Here is a 15,106-nt window from a genome sequence, read left to right as displayed (position 1 = left end):
TGTGTGTGTGTGTGTGTGTGTGTGTGTGTGTGTGTGCGCGTGTGTGTGCGTGTGTGCGGTGTGTGCGTGCGTGTGTGCGTGTGCGCGTGAGTGTGTGTGGTGTGTGCGTGAGTGTGTGTGCGTGTGCGTGCGTGCGTGTGTGTGTGTGGTGCGCGCGTGTGCGTGGGCGTGCGCGTGCGTGCGCGCGTATCACACAGTTCTGGGCCCTGTAGAATTATTTCCACGGGGATCCCCTTTGTCAAGATGCTCAGGGTCCACAGCGGGGGGCAGGGGTGTGTGTGAAGAGCCCTGGGAAGCTCACATATGATTCCCTGTATGGGTATCATTGAGACCTAATTCTCTACGTTACGCTGTGTTGCCCTCCTGAGGACCCTGGGGGCCGTTTCAGGACTGGGGAGACCTCAGGGTCCCAGCTGCTGGGAAGGTGGGTCCTCTCTGTGGCTGTCCTGGAACCAGTTGGGGTGAGTTCTTCCTGATTCGTCTTATTTTCTTATATTTAGGTCTAGAAATGGAATGAAATTCATTGACATTTCCGGCCCTACCTTACCTGCGCCGTGTGCCCTGGTGGAGGGTGATGCGTCAGCTAGTCTGTTTGTGCTCGGTGCCCCGGGGACCCTCTCGGGATGGTGACGGCAGGTGGCTGAGTCCTGACCCTCAGAGAAGGGCTCAGAGAGTGGCCATCAGTCTTCGGAGGAGCATCTTGCAGTGATTCTGTGCAGACGGAAGGAAGTTATGTGAGAGAAGCATCGAGAAACCCACGTCAGGAACCTTCCACCGGGGCTGAAGTGAGAGACTAATGTCTTCAGGCAGAGGCAGCAGTGGGTAGTGCTGTGAACGAGTCCTTAGTCTTAGACCCCATCTATCCTCAGCGGAGAGCGAGAGAGTGACACAGGGGTGATGTAAGGCGTGTACAGGGAGGTTTGGGTCTCAAGCAAAGTGGGTCCTACGCTCTGCTCTCCCCAGGCCTATGGAAGGGGAATGACAGGTCTCGGGGAGTCAGTTGGCAGAGGGGTCCTGGGTCTCACCTCTCCTGGACCCAGCTCTGGGGAAGGGACGACATCCCCAAGGGGAATGAGCCCTATGAGAGCCTCCCAGGATGCCCACGCAGGCCGTGGAAGAAGCTGGGAGAGACCTGGGCCTGAGGAGGTGGCAGCTACCTGTGCGCTGAGACCACACCTGGATCTCTGGGGTTGTGGACCAGCCCCGTCCCCAGCACCTTGGCTGTGCGGAGGTCAACCCTCCTCCAACAAGGAGAGGAGGTGAGGCTGGATCGCCAGAGATGCATTTTCCTCCTAATGGGGGCTCAAAATAGACGGTGAATTCGGTTTTAGAAAAATAATGTTACATTTCCTTCACACCTGACCTTGTGGACTGAGATGAGAGTCGCTCGGGTAATAGGATGATGGCAACGGCCATGGCGGAGACCCTGAGAGCTGATATCTGTGGAGCATTTATGATGGGTCTTTACCTGGATTAACTCGTGAATTCCTTTCAACAGTTAGGTACTACTTAGTCCCCACTTTGGAGGAAACTGGGGCACAGAGAGGGTAAGGAACCTGCTCAGAGTCACACAGGAGGATGCAGGATTTGACCCCGGGTCCTCTCCACAGCCCTTTAGCGGCACACTCAATGTTCACAAACCAAGTGGTCAGAAATTCTTCCCCAATCTCCACCTGAAGCCTTCTCGGGGGAGTGTAAACCACTCCTTCGTGTCTGGTTCTTAACAGAAAGAGCTAATAGTTACTCAAGCGATCCATATCTTTTCTCCATTTCCTCTTGTTCAAGCCAAATGACCTGAGTTGCCTCAGCCTCTCCGCAGAGTGGCTGTGACCCGAGGCTGTTCAGCTGTTTCTGCTGTGCTCACTGCTTTGGTGTCTGAGCCTGAATTGGAGCAAAGGTTAGTACATGATGAGTATTCTAGGAAGACTGCATCTTTACGATTCCCAGATCAATACATGCTGGTGTTGGATTTAACAATTTCTTTCAACAGGGACAGATCACTCCCGTGGTCTCCCACGGTCCCGGCCTGAGCCTGCGGTGCTTTTATGAAGATGCCCTAAGTCTTTCTCCAAGTCTTCTGGGAAACAAGCTATTTGGCCTTACGGATGCGGCCCATTGCCAGGCCTGTTCTCTGTCTATCTAAATTATGATGGCAGAGAAGATAAAAATACAAAGACCAAAAAGTCATTTTTCTCCCCCCAAAACCCCACAATTCTTTGAGCCTTTCATTTTCTTCTGCTTTTTTTTTTGCTGATAACAATGAATAATGTTTTCTGCCTCTGCTTTTATTGGCTTAGAGTTTGGGGTTATAAGAATGTAAACGTTTCCCAAAGGAGAAATACATTTGGGGGGATTAACTAGATTGTTTCTTTTATTTTTAAAATTTTAGTTATAAAAGGAAGAAAGAATCTGCTGAACTAAACTAAGTCATGGCCCCAAACAGGAACTAGAGAGCAGAGACCGCCATTCATTTGGGTCGGTCAACTGTGGGGGTCCCATTTTAGTTGGCCTGCCTTAAACACTTCTATTTTAAATCCAATGATAGTCATCTTTAAACATATTCATATTTGGGTCAGATCACGTGATGAATAAACCTGATTTTGTTCAGCATTTTATTCCTTTAACTGACCGTACTACCTGACTTCCACACCAACTCTTCAATGTGGGTATATTTAGCAAATGGCTATTACCTTTTCCTCATCCCCTATTTTCCCCTCGAGTCCCTTATAAGCCGTCATTTACCCTCACCCCTCTATTGAAACTGTGCTCGTAGAAATCAGCAAAAACTTCCTTTAGGTCAAATGGAAAGAACTCGAGATCTCTTCTGTTGCTCTACCTGAGCCCGTCAGCCCTGTTACCCCTTCTCCTTCAAGGCTCCTCAGTCCTCGGCCTCTCTGATACCATGTGATCATTCCTTCTCTGGGGAAGCTTCCATCCCCCCTGGAGCATCCTCCAAGGCTTGGCACCCATCTCTAGACGTCATTTTCTCTGTGTTAATATTGGCTTACGCTCCTATCTTCAGCTGTCAACATTATGTATGTCATTCCCAGGTCCACATCTCCCACGCCGCGTCTCTGAGCTCCCAGCCAGCATCTCCATCAGCTTCTGAACAATTTCATTTGTTAATTTGCTTTACTCTGGCACCTGAAACTCAGCAGACCACCTGCCCAAATCATCTTCCCTCTAAGTTCACTCTTCGTGAATTCTCTCCCAGCAGCACTATCATTTCATCTCTGAATCAGTGGTCCTTGTAGACTCCTTTCTCCAGACTTTAAGCTCCAAGCAGAGCAGAGGTTGTTCCCACCGTTTCCACCGCCTCCCTGGAGCCTGGCACAGTGCTTGGTACCTAGTAGGAACTCAGTACATATTTGCTGAATGATTGAATGAATTTTCTCTTTCATTCCCTCAGTCATCAAACAAATTAACCCATCAACCAATCTGAATATATGTAGCTTTGGGGGGCTGTGTAGGGCACCTGTTGAGAGTGGGTGCTCTTGGGCTGGACTGCCAGGTTTAAATCTTTGCCTCAGCTGCTTCCTAGCTGGTGATCTTGAGCATGTTACTTAACCTCTCTATACTTTAGTGGGGTTTTGGAGGGAAATGTTCCCATTTTTTTAATTGAAATATAGTTGATTTACAATGTTTCAAGTGTATAGCAAAGTGATTCAGTTTTATATATATATAATATATTATACATTATATATATATATATTATTTTCCAGATTCTCTTCCATTATAGCTTATTAGTTCCTTGTGCTAATAGAGTTCCCTGGGCTGTACAGTAGGTCCTTGCTGTTTATCTGTTTTCTACACCGTAGTGCGTGTCTGTTAATCTCAAGTCCCTAATTTATCCTTCCTCCCCCCTTTCCCCTTTGGTAACCATAAGTTTGTTTTCTATGTCTGGTATACTTTAGTTCTGCTCATAACGGGAGGGAAATAATAATACCTACCTGTGTGTGTTGATGTGAGGATTAAGTGAGAGAATGTTTATTAAGTGGATATAGTAAGTGTTCAATAAGCTTTTTGGATGATGGTGATGACAATGTTGGTGATGAAGGGGTGATGTTGATGATGGCGATGATGATGGTGATGATGAGGATGATGGTGATGATGAAGGTGGTGATGATGGTGATGATGGCGATGATGAAGATGGTGGTGATGACGGTGATGATGACAACAGTGATGGTGACGATGGTGATGGTGATGAAGGTGGTGATGATGTTGATGATGGCGATGATGAGGATGATGGTGGTGATGATGGTGATGATGATGGTGGTGATGACGGTGATGATGATGGTGGTGATGATGGTGATGATGATGTTGAAGGTGATGATGTTGATGATGGCGATGATGGTGGTGATGAAGGTGGTGATGATGGTGGTGTTGATGATGTTGATGATGGCGATGATGAGGATGATGGTGGTGATGATGGTGATGATGATGGTGGTGATGACGGTGATGATGACAACAGTGATGGTGACGATGGTGATGGTGATGAAGGTGGTGATGTTGTTGATGATGGTGATGATGGTGATGATGAAGGTGGTGATGATGATGGTGATGATGAGGATGATGGTGGTGATGATGGTGATGATGGTGGTGGTGATGACGGTGATGATGACAACAGTGATGGTGACGATGGTGATGGTGATGAAGGTGGTGATGATGTTGATGATGGTGATGATGGTGGTGATGAAGGTGGCAGCGGAGAGGCATAAGCTGGGCCTGGTGAGGTTTGGAAGCAAGTGAAATGCTGTGAGGAAGGACATCATGTTAGGCTGTGGACAAGCAACTGCAGCAGCTTGCCGAGGTCCAAGGTACGTTCAGGGCAGAAGATCGAGAACTCTGACGGGCATGAAAAGGCAGAACCAAACGGACTCAGTAGGGGAGTGGGCTCCAGCCGTGCCCCTCAAGGCCCTGGGGTTTTCTTCGAGGGTCTCAGAGACTCTGTGGGTGGGGACAGGGACAGGGTAGGGTGGCTGAAGGATTAGGTGCTATAATATACAGGTGTGGGCTGACTAGAGTGGGAGAATGTGCTAGACTTGTGCAGACTTGAGCCAAGCTGCTCTGCTTTTGTTTTACCTCTTGGTTTTCTAAGATCACCTTTGAAGGAAGAGTCTTGCTGCTTTATATAAAAAAGTGAGAAAATCACCGGTGTGGGCCTTGAAGGCGAGCTGAGAAGTTTGAGCTTTCTATGTTCAGCACTGGGGAAGCTGATGAGATTTGGATGGAAGAGTAGCAGGACCAAAGCGACGCTTTGTCAAAACTCTTCTTCTTACAATTCATTCAGTGGCGGTGGTGTAGCTGGCTGGGCAGGGGAACGAACACATTGTCCAGGCAGGAAGGGCCACTGTGAGCTGATTCTCCCTCCCAAACGCCCGCTGTCTGTACCCTGCTGGGCGTTCTCTTGGCCAGCAGTGCGGTGTGGTCCCAGCATCCTGCGTGAAGCATGGCAGCCGCCCCCTAACCCTCTGCCCTCAGACTCTGGCCCCCCCATCCAGGTCACCTCGACAGAACTCCCATCTTGTTGTTCCATCCATGTGCCAAAGCCCCCCGTGGTTCTCCCTTGCTTGTTGGAGAAAAAGCAAACTCCCTTGCTTGGCATTCAAGGCTCCACAATGGAGAACATTCTGTTCTTTGAGTCCTCTCTGCTACTAGTCACACCTCTGTCCGCAGCTGGTGAAACCTTCTTACAGCAGAGATACCCCCAAACACAGGGTGTTTATCTTCTCTTGTGCATTTCGTGCCGTGCCCTGGTCCTGGGATGCACCCCCCCGAAACACACACACACACACACACACACACACACCTGTACTTAGTTTTCTATCCTTGTAGACTTCACACAAATTCCCTCAGCCTTCTTGACCGCGCTTGGTCATGACTGTCTCTCCCCGGATGAATTCTCGAAGGATCCCTGCCTCTTAAATATGCTCATTCTGCAGCCGTCAGTAGATCAGTGGTTCCAAGTGTCACCTAACATTGTGCTGAGCTCACTGCAGACCAACAAGCCTCAGTGACTGCGTGCACTGAACGGGGAGCAGCCCCGATTCCTTCTCTGCCCGAGGTCACCTCACGCCCCGCCCACCCCCTTCCCTCCTCTGCCCGAGGCCACCTCACGCCCCGCCCACCCCTTCCCTCCTTCTCTGCCCGAGGCCACCTCACGCCCCGCCCACCCCCCTTCAGGCAGCACCTCCCGCCCTAGCCTGACATCCTCTTGGGTCTCCGTCTCAGGAACGCTCAGGGATTTTGTGCAGCTGCCTGTGTTTTTAGAAGTGGCTTGATTCCAGCCAGCATTCCTTCCCAACTGGGGCTTTTCATGAAATGTCTTCTCGAGAAATGCCAGCAGATTTGAGATTCACCACACTGTTCATCAAAGGAACCAGAGCCCTGCCCGACAGACCTGCTGCTCCAGGCCCGCTTGGCCTGCACATTCTAGTCAGAAGCCATTGGGAGAAGCTTCTGACCCGGCAGTAGAGGCCCTTCCCCTCCCCACAGGCAGGAGTGACAAGAACAACTTCAAGACACGCAGCTGAGGCAGAGAAGAAGCATCTCCTGTTCCGCACTTGGCCAGATCCTCATTTGTCAGCCCCCAAGCAGTACAGCTGCATCTATAAAAAGCATTCTTTGCCCCAAAAGTGCCAACGTTCTAGTGACAGACAGACTTATTATAAACCTGTGTAGCCGGCTTCCTCTTTCAAGACACAGGAACCATGGCACAGATGGCTTTGTTGTCACTGCTGGATGGCCCCCAAGGACTTCTCTGGCCTGTACCAGGGATGAGACGTGACAGGCAGAAGATGTGCGGGGTTCTGGTCTTCAAGGAGCTCCAGATTAGGAGGGGTGTGACGGGAGCTGCTGAAGAGAAAATAAAATAACAACAACAAAATAAATAAAATAAACAAGATAAAGTTTCTGGCTAGCTCAGGCTGAATGCCAGAGCAGTTCAGAGAGAGTTGCAGGAGATGGAAGGGGACCGTGGATGTTTTACCAGCAGAGGGTCCAGGAGGAGAGGCTGGATTCTTCCCCAGAAGCTGTATCCAAGGTTAGGAAGGTGACCCAACCTGCTTGTAGACGCAATGAATTTCTCCTCTGAGCAGAGAAAGAGCATCTTTCCCTCCAGGCAGCCCCGCTGTGAGGGGTCAGCTTTGCAGAAGACGGGCCCGAGGGCCCCATCAGAGGACAGCAGAAGGGGGACAGGGGAAGGTCCAGGCTTCTCCTGGTCACACCACATGGCTTTGATTCCTGGCCACACTTACCCCATGCTCTGGGGTAACCCAGATATCAGTGATGAGGCCAGATATCATGAATGACCATCTGAGCTTCAAGTTAAGACGGGCCTGCTTCACCTGAGCTGTCACAGGTGAGACAGGTAAAGGAGGGTTACAGGGCCACCAGCCTAACTGGCAGAAGCATACCACCTTAGTCGCCTTCTGTGCGGGAACCCCGTGTTTTTAGGGGAAGCTCAGACACAGCTCTCACTATTCCCACCATGTGGCGAAGGGAGAAGCAGGGAGAAATTCGATCCACGTACAAATCTCAGTCCCAAGTTTTAGTCCTGGTTTCCAGCATCTTCCTCATAAAATCTTTGCCCAGAGGCATCACAAAAAGGACAAAATTGTCTGACTTCCACATTGTCTTCTGTCTTCCGTCAATAAGTTGGCTGACCTTGAACAAGCCCATTTGGCGCTCACTCTTTCCAGTTGTATAAAGAGGATGGCGTTGGTCTGGGAGCCCAGAGGTCACTGCCAGCACTAACGCTTTACGGTTGTCTCCCAGTAACGCTGTTCCCCCTGCCGGGCTGGGAGATGGGGATAGCTGAGCAGGCGGCAGTATTGGGCAGTGGTTAGAGCTTTGCCTCTAGACTGGGAGAGACTTGGCTTAGATGTTGGCCCCTCTCCGGGCTCAGAGCGCCTCCTCCTCTGCTGGAGGTCGGCTGTGAGCATTAAACCAGCTAGCTGGCCTCCATCAACCAGACCTACACACCAGGTCAGGCTTGAACTGAGTCAGCACAAAGATTGTCTAAGGGATTTGGGACAGGATCACGACCGTGGCTCCATCTCAAAATCAGGAGAACGTCAACATTCTTCTCAAAACAATCTGTCGTAAAGACAACACAAACCCGAATGAAGCCTTTCCGATGTGGACCCAGCTGCCAGGAGGGCTGAGCATTGGCCGGCCCGTGTGGTGACCCCGGGGCTCATGGTGTGAGAGGTCAGGCTTGGGAGGAAGCCAGCACCTCTCAGCGGCCTGAGGGTGGGCGAGGGCCCTGTGTAACCATCCGTCCAGCTAAGGAGGGGCTGGGAGGCAGATGGGTGAGGGGAGAAGTCCTGCGTGAAACCTTTTCACTCTTCTGTTGAGCGAGGACTCTAATGGTAAGAAGTGAAAACAATCACTTCCTTTTCCCCAGGCAGAGGATGACACCTTTTAAAGAGTCTCTCCTAACGGTTCCCTCGGGGACTGGATCCAAGGCCCCTTTTGTGCTCCCCGTTTAGACTTGATGTTTTAATTGGGAACACTTAGCGTTGCAAGCATGGGGGGGGTGGGTCCTGATCGCCCACCGTATCTGAAAGCTGAAAAAGCAGCTCTATTCCCAGCAAGCCCGAGGCTCTGGCTCCTGATGGGCTGGCCACAGCCGTGGCCAGCCTGGGACCGTGCAGCTGGACTGTGCAGGGGCCGGGGAGAGACGCAGATCCCCTCCTCGGGCGGCGGGCACATCTGTTTCCCACCGAATGGCCCAGCCCCGGGGGTCCTTTTTCAAAGGCTGCCTTATTCCTGGGGCTCCCTCCTATTTTATAGGGCGGCCACTCCGCCCTGGCCCGTTCTTCCACCCACAGAGCACATGCCCTGCTCTTGGTGAGGCTGTTCCGTCGAGCAATAACAGATGCCCCTTTTTATTCCCAAGGGGATGGGACGGGGCGCAAATGAATTACAGCCACGAAGGCTTCAGTCGGATTTTCTTGTCCAGCGCGCTTCACACGGATGGGGGACTGTGTTTCATCTAAGAAGCAGTAAAGAGGGGAATGAGGTTCTAGAGAAATTTACAGGGAATCTAGAGAGTTCTGACATTCCTGAGACGAGGAAGCATTTCGCCTTGAAATTTCAGGTCACTAAGCGGGGCTGAACCCCAGGAAGCTGACGCTGGTGGGAATGTCCTGGCCGAAGGACAGGAGCCCCAGGCTGGTGCGACCCTCCTTCCTGCTCCTTGGCTGGGAAGCCCTGGCACTGGGAAGACAGCTCATTACTTATGTCTCTGTCTATTACTTGCCTCGACGTGGAGGCCCCATGATGAGCTGCCCTGACATCAAGAAGAAAAGTCTGAGGGGGAAATATGCGGGATAGTGACAAGCCGGGAAGGCTGGAGGACGCGTAATGTTCACTAGAGTTTTCCTGAAAATGAGGTTGGGTGGGAAAGGAGTGGCCTGTCCCCTGGCTTGGCTCGCTGGCCAGGTGGGCACTGGGCATCCTCAAGGCCACCAGCAGCAGGGTTTTCAGATGTCCTACAGAGCACGTGGCGGTCCTAGGGCGTCCCAGGGATTCAGATCCAGGAACTGCAGTATCCGCCCAGGAAACGGTCTTCTCTGCAAACGCACCAAGGCTGAGAGCTGGACATAACACGCCTATCGCGTTACATCAAGTTCAGGACCAGCTTCTGGTCCAGCAAGTTTTCAAGGAATGGGACATAAATGGAGAGGCATGTGCCTCTCAGCCACTAAGGGTAGGTCCAGGATTTGTGGGACCAATGCCTATTCAGTTCAGAAATAAGGAAACTAGTACCACATCGTCAGTGCAAAATCAGGGGTGGGGCCTTGGAAGGGACTTGTACGTGGCAGAGACTCTGAAGCTTAAGCGCTTCTAACTTCACAGTAGGTGATCTCTGTCCCCTGCCATGGTTGTCAGCAAAGGGCAGTTAGGTTACTCACTGCAAACTTACCCTCTGGTCATGGAGTCACGGAACATGGCGACGATGGCCCTTGGTGGCCTGAACAGGCTTCGGTTCCCCCCAGCAGCTAAGGCAGCTCCTAGAATCTCCGTTACAGAGGATAAAGCCAAGAAGGCGTGCGTCCTGTGCCCTCCAAGGACACATCATGCTCCCCAGGGGACAAGTTTCTTGCACCCTTGCCTCGCCCGGGGCCTGGCGGAGTGCTGGCACAGAGCCAGCCCATGGCTGAATGGATGCTGAAGTGAAGAACTGAATTGAAGGAAAAAACCCAGATCCCCAGGTGAGAGTGAAATTCCCAGACTGGGCTCGGAGGCGAGGGGCAATTCCCTTCCTGTGCCTACGAGACAAGCGTGTTCCCGCTTTGCCTGCGGTGGGATGATAAACCTCTCCCTGTCTGTCAAGGAGAGGGGTTCTTCTGGGTGGTGTCCAGGGCCACCAAGGAGCCCTCAGGCCTGGACTTCCTGGCACGTGGGAATGTTTCTCTCCGGAGAAGGTGGTGCCGGAGAGGCTTGCAGACGTAATCCAGCTGTCGTCCCTCAGCTTCCAGCCCCCCGCCCTTGGCTCTCCTGCTGAGTTTGGACAAGGAGGCCCCTTCCTGCTCTTCCTCGAGATGGTGCCTGGACCAAGCGCTTTCCACTGTGGGAGACGGAAAGATGAAGGTCTCTGCCTCAGCCTAGGAGCTGACAGGGCAGACCCCCTTCCAGCGGGAACTCCCTTACGAGGGCACCCCTACCATGTCTGTACCTTCTCAGCCGCCTTGCGTCCCATACCAGGCTCACTGCCCCAGATCCCCTTCTAATTGTACCACCTGCCTGCCTGGAAATGAAAAGTGATCCACAAGGTGAAAATAAGGCAAAGTAGAGATGCGTGTCCTTTCAGTGTCATGCTGGAGCCTGATCCAAAGGCCCTCCCAAGGGTGATTCAAAACCCATGCCTTTGCGGGGCTAACCATTTGCTACAGATCAGGACCTAAATTCACTGAAGTTACTTGGAGATTTAGGCCAGATAGTCATGCCAATTATTTCTGTCGGATAGAAGAGACAACCCCAAACGGTATGGCTATATGGACATAAACCAATTTAGAAAACTCTAACCTGGTGTCTAATTCCACACGCTTTCTTCCGTGGCTGTAAATACTGTGCTTCAAACGCTCTTTAAATCAGCTCGTCTGTTTGTTTCCTCATTAACGAGTTAAATAAATCTTTGACACAGGTTTATTCTGTTTTTAGGCATTTGTGTTTTTAACATTTGGGAAATTTGACACTTTCAGAGATGGTTTCATAGAAAGGCCCCAATGGGCTTCCTTGTTGAAGCCCATTAAACCGTGTCGCCCCCAGAAGAGTCCCATGTTCTGCTTGGTCCCAGGCATGCGCTTTCCTGGGTCCCAAAGGCAGTGTCCAGGAGCAAGAGAACGCCATCTCTGGTGACTCTCTGGTTTTCTGGGGTTTCTTGGATTTTTGGTTTCACTGTTTCAAATTCTGATTCTATGTTTCTGCTTTCGTCTCTGGTCTGTGTAACAGTCTCTTTCCACTGCTGGTTCCAGTGTAACCAGTTTTTAATCTTGGGTCACTAGTTGGCCTTGACATTCTCCTCATGCATCAGGAAACTCTGGGTCTGGGCCACACTGTCTTCAAGACTGGTGGGTGTCTGACCACTAGGCTGGTCTCCACTGCACGGGGAGAGAGCACCCTGTGTATTTGTGAATTTGGTCTGTGCACATCTGCTAAGTTAAGCCCCCTTGGTGAAAGCAGGGATTGGAAATCTGGCTTTATGGGCTGATCTCTTGGTGACCCATTATGGTCTGTTGGGTTGGGCGGATGATGGGAGAATCTAGTTTGTTAATTTTTTTGTCGTTTGTTTATCTCTTAGGAATCAGATCGATTGAGAAAATATTTCACGCCCACTGGAAAGGAGAACGGCTCTTTGAGAACGGGATGGGTGAGTTTCGCTATTTCTGTGATTATCTTTGACCTGCAGCTCAGCGTATAGAAGTACAACTGCAAGTTCTTGGTGGGTCTGGACATCTGTCATTGAGAACAACCTCTGTTTCTCGTTGTGTCCGTGTGAAATATATTCTGGAGAATATTAATAAATGTGGGGATATAAATTTGATGATGTATTTTCTAAAAGAAGTTCTATTCAGGTTGGTTTATAGAGAATTGTAAACACTTACCTATATCTAATGTTCCCTGAATTTCTAGAAAATAAAGAAACTGAACTTCTAGTACTTTAGATGTGCTGGTCTTTTAAGGAAAAAGAAAAGGCCCTCTTACAGAAACTTCTAGCTCAGAAATCTTTTAATTAAGAATCTCAGTTCACATAAGCAAGGTGAATTGTTAAATAAATCAAACTGGTTTAATAATTTTGGTTTAAAAACCAGCTGCATGACTTTTCCTCGATTTTATAAGCGTGGACTATAATATACAAGGATACATTTTACTTAAAGATTTGGATTTGTTTTCTCATGAAGAGACGACTTATAATGTAAACTTCCTGAGGTGTTTTGTTTTGTTTTGTTTACTCGTTTCCTGGTCAGGTAAACTAACATTACTTCTATGTAATGTTTAAATTAAGAAAAGTATAAAATTACATGTTCAACTAATTTGAATTCTAGTTTTGACAATTTTTATATCAACTTTTACTATATTCTATAGTGTATCAGCTTAAATATAATTCTCAAAATCCTTAGTTAACCTAAAACCTTGAATTAATATTAAATCAAGGTAATTAATGGACAGTTTTTGGATGCCTGAACAATTCTTTAAATAAGATAGACTGTTGAAACACTGGTCCAACTATAATTTAGAATATACAGCCTCCTTTTAACCAGGATAAATTAGGCAAAGTAATTGTGCATCCAAGGTCATGCCTGGAATGTCTGTCACCATTAAAAATTTTTATTTTATCAGATATGTATGTATATATATCTACATAATTTCTATATAGATAGATATAGAAGTTTTTTTAACAAGGAGCCTGTATTTTCATTTTGGACTGAGTTCTGCAAATTATATGATCAGTTCTGTATGTATTTGTGTGCATGTGTCTGTGTGTGCACATACGCATATGTGTATTCATATCTTTGCTTGTTATTGTTATATATAACAATATATGTAAGCTGTTCCTTTGGGTTTTATTTATCAAACATGTTCATTTTCTGCCATTTATAAAAATGTGTAAGGATGTAGGTAGCTGTAGGGGATCCTAGTACGTGTGTTTATGAGATTTGAGAATCTGCTCAAATACTTGTGTAGGATAGAGAATTTTCAGTTACTTACCTCTAAGTTTTCTCTCTGGTTCAAGTTATAGTTTATATGAATCTATAATCAATATAATATGTTTATCTGAGACTGTATGAGGAATAATAATGGCAAATAAACACAACTGTGTGTGCCAAGTAGTAAAACGTGTTTTTGCTTTTCAAGAGAGAAAGAGGATAGCTTTGAACTAAAGTGTTAGGTGGCTCCAGGATGTGGAGGGGTTTAGTAAAGGGTAGAATGCTAGTGGCTGCAGCACCTGTGGAAGGTTTGGGTGGAGGTGATTGATTTGCCCTGGATTATAACACCTGGAAATAACAAATCTAAAAAAGTGGAAGAGTGTGTCTGAATTTGCCAAACTCTACTCAGTTCTCATGGGTTTCTCCATAAGAAAATTTTGTTAAAAGTTCTGCGACTCCCTTCCTGGTAATACGCCCACGTAAAACTAGAATTTGGTTTCCTTTCTGTTAAAATGACTATAGGCCTTAGAATATTTTATCTGCTCATAATAAGCAGTAGCAAAAGATCTTTCTTTACCTTTATCGTAATTTTCCTAGGCAAGCGAGATGCCATATGTGAGCAATAACTTTTTGTGCTTTGTGCTGACTTTTATCTGGATTATTTTTAAAATTTCAAAGTTCCTCACATCTGAAAGAACTAAGATCCCTAACAGTTGGGTTATCTTCCCAGTGTATTTCGAAATATCATATTATCATTTTGATTAATAAGCAGTCAAGCTAAAATCACATTTTTCCTAGGTAACTATGATGCTTTCAAAATCCCCTCTAATAACTTTAAAACTTAAATGAAAAATTAAATTTTGCCCCCCGCACTATTTAATATTTTTAAATTTCAAAATAGATTTTACACCTAAACTATATATGTTATTTCCCAGAAGGTCCCTGGACAATTACAAAGATTCATTCTTTCATATTATATACAGAGGGATGATAGAAATAATTGGGCTTGTTTGTATGCTGTCTATTTGGTAAATAGGTCAACACTGTAACAAGAGCTACACAGGAAGACTGTCAAATGAAAAGAGAACTCAGGTTGCCCAAGTTAATTTTTCACAGGTAGCATGTTATTAATATAAATATATTTCAGAGATTTTACATTTGACAGGAACTCCTGCAGGTCTACCAGTGCCCTCACTGCCTATAATACATCCCTCCCCTGAAGGTAGCCACGAACCAGAGCCTTGGGGACCACTGAGGTTATTACACTTAGTAACTGTAATAAATTAACCATCACTATTCAGAGTTTTTCTCAACAGGTGGTTTTTGCTCTCCCCTCGTATTTGCCGGAATTTTCTATAATATCCAGGTTAGCAATTGGATCTTTAACAAAGGATAGTCTCGAAGCGTTAGTGGAAAGGCTTATAGCAGGTGCGCTAAACTATTGATTCTTGGCAAAATACACTCACGCCTACAGGTTTGGGAGTTTAATTAAGGTGGCATCACTTACACAACTCTGACAGCTTGTATCAGACAAGAGGCGCGTTTCTCAGCTCTCTCCAGTCCAAAAGCAAATAACTTTGCAAAAGCAGCTTGCTGACCCATGAGCCAGTGGTACAAGAATTAGTTAAGAGAACTGAATGAACAGATGAAGGAAAGTTAATTGTGTGGGGTTTTTTAAGGATTATTGAAATTGTTTTTAATATTTAATCATTTGATGTCTGCATGGGGGAACTCTTCTTTTTCGTGGTAAAATATACATAACAAAATTACCAATGTAACCGTTTTAAGTGTACAACTCCATGGCATCAAGTACATTCACAATGTTGGGCAACCATCACTACCATCCGTCTGCAGAGCTTTTACATCATCCCTAACAGACGTTCTGGACCCGTTAAACAGTAACTCTCACCACCCCCCGTCCCAGCCACTGGTACCCACCATCCTACTTT

General features: G+C 47.6%; 2 long non-coding RNA genes across 9 annotated transcripts in view; one reads left to right on the top strand and one right to left on the bottom strand.

Moving 5' to 3' along the window:
* Nucleotides 1–7,078, bottom strand: part of LOC114487083 (uncharacterized) — a 14,295-nt gene extending 7,217 nt beyond the window's left edge. The window contains exons 1-3 of the long non-coding RNA XR_003681704.2: nucleotides 6,989–7,078; nucleotides 6,674–6,855; nucleotides 548–711 (exon numbers count right to left, since the gene is read on the bottom strand). This is a non-coding gene — a long non-coding RNA (uncharacterized lncRNA). The remainder of the gene's footprint in view (nucleotides 1–547; nucleotides 712–6,673; nucleotides 6,856–6,988) is intronic.
* The window catches only part of LOC114487082 (uncharacterized), a 38,196-nt gene extending 26,318 nt beyond the window's left edge, over nucleotides 1–11,878 (top strand). For 3 of the 8 annotated variants that reach the window (XR_008618468.1, XR_008618467.1, XR_008618466.1), the window contains 2 exons: nucleotides 501–1,897; nucleotides 6,232–6,300. This is a non-coding gene — a long non-coding RNA (uncharacterized lncRNA). Of the gene's footprint in view, nucleotides 1–500; nucleotides 1,898–1,990; nucleotides 3,576–6,231; nucleotides 7,361–11,809 lie in introns of those variants that run through there. The other 5 variants (XR_008618471.1, XR_008618469.1, XR_003681700.2 and 2 more) reach the window with 5 other exon arrangements.
* The last annotated feature ends 3,228 nt before the right edge of the window (nucleotides 11,879–15,106 follow it).

This window comes from Physeter macrocephalus, chromosome 11, assembly GCF_002837175.3.
Source record: "Physeter macrocephalus isolate SW-GA chromosome 11, ASM283717v5, whole genome shotgun sequence".
In the NCBI taxonomy this organism is placed as follows: Eukaryota; Metazoa; Chordata; class Mammalia; order Artiodactyla; family Physeteridae; genus Physeter; species Physeter macrocephalus.
The sequence above is the reverse complement of the archived record's forward strand: the minus strand, read 5'-3'. Positions and strand labels throughout refer to the sequence as shown.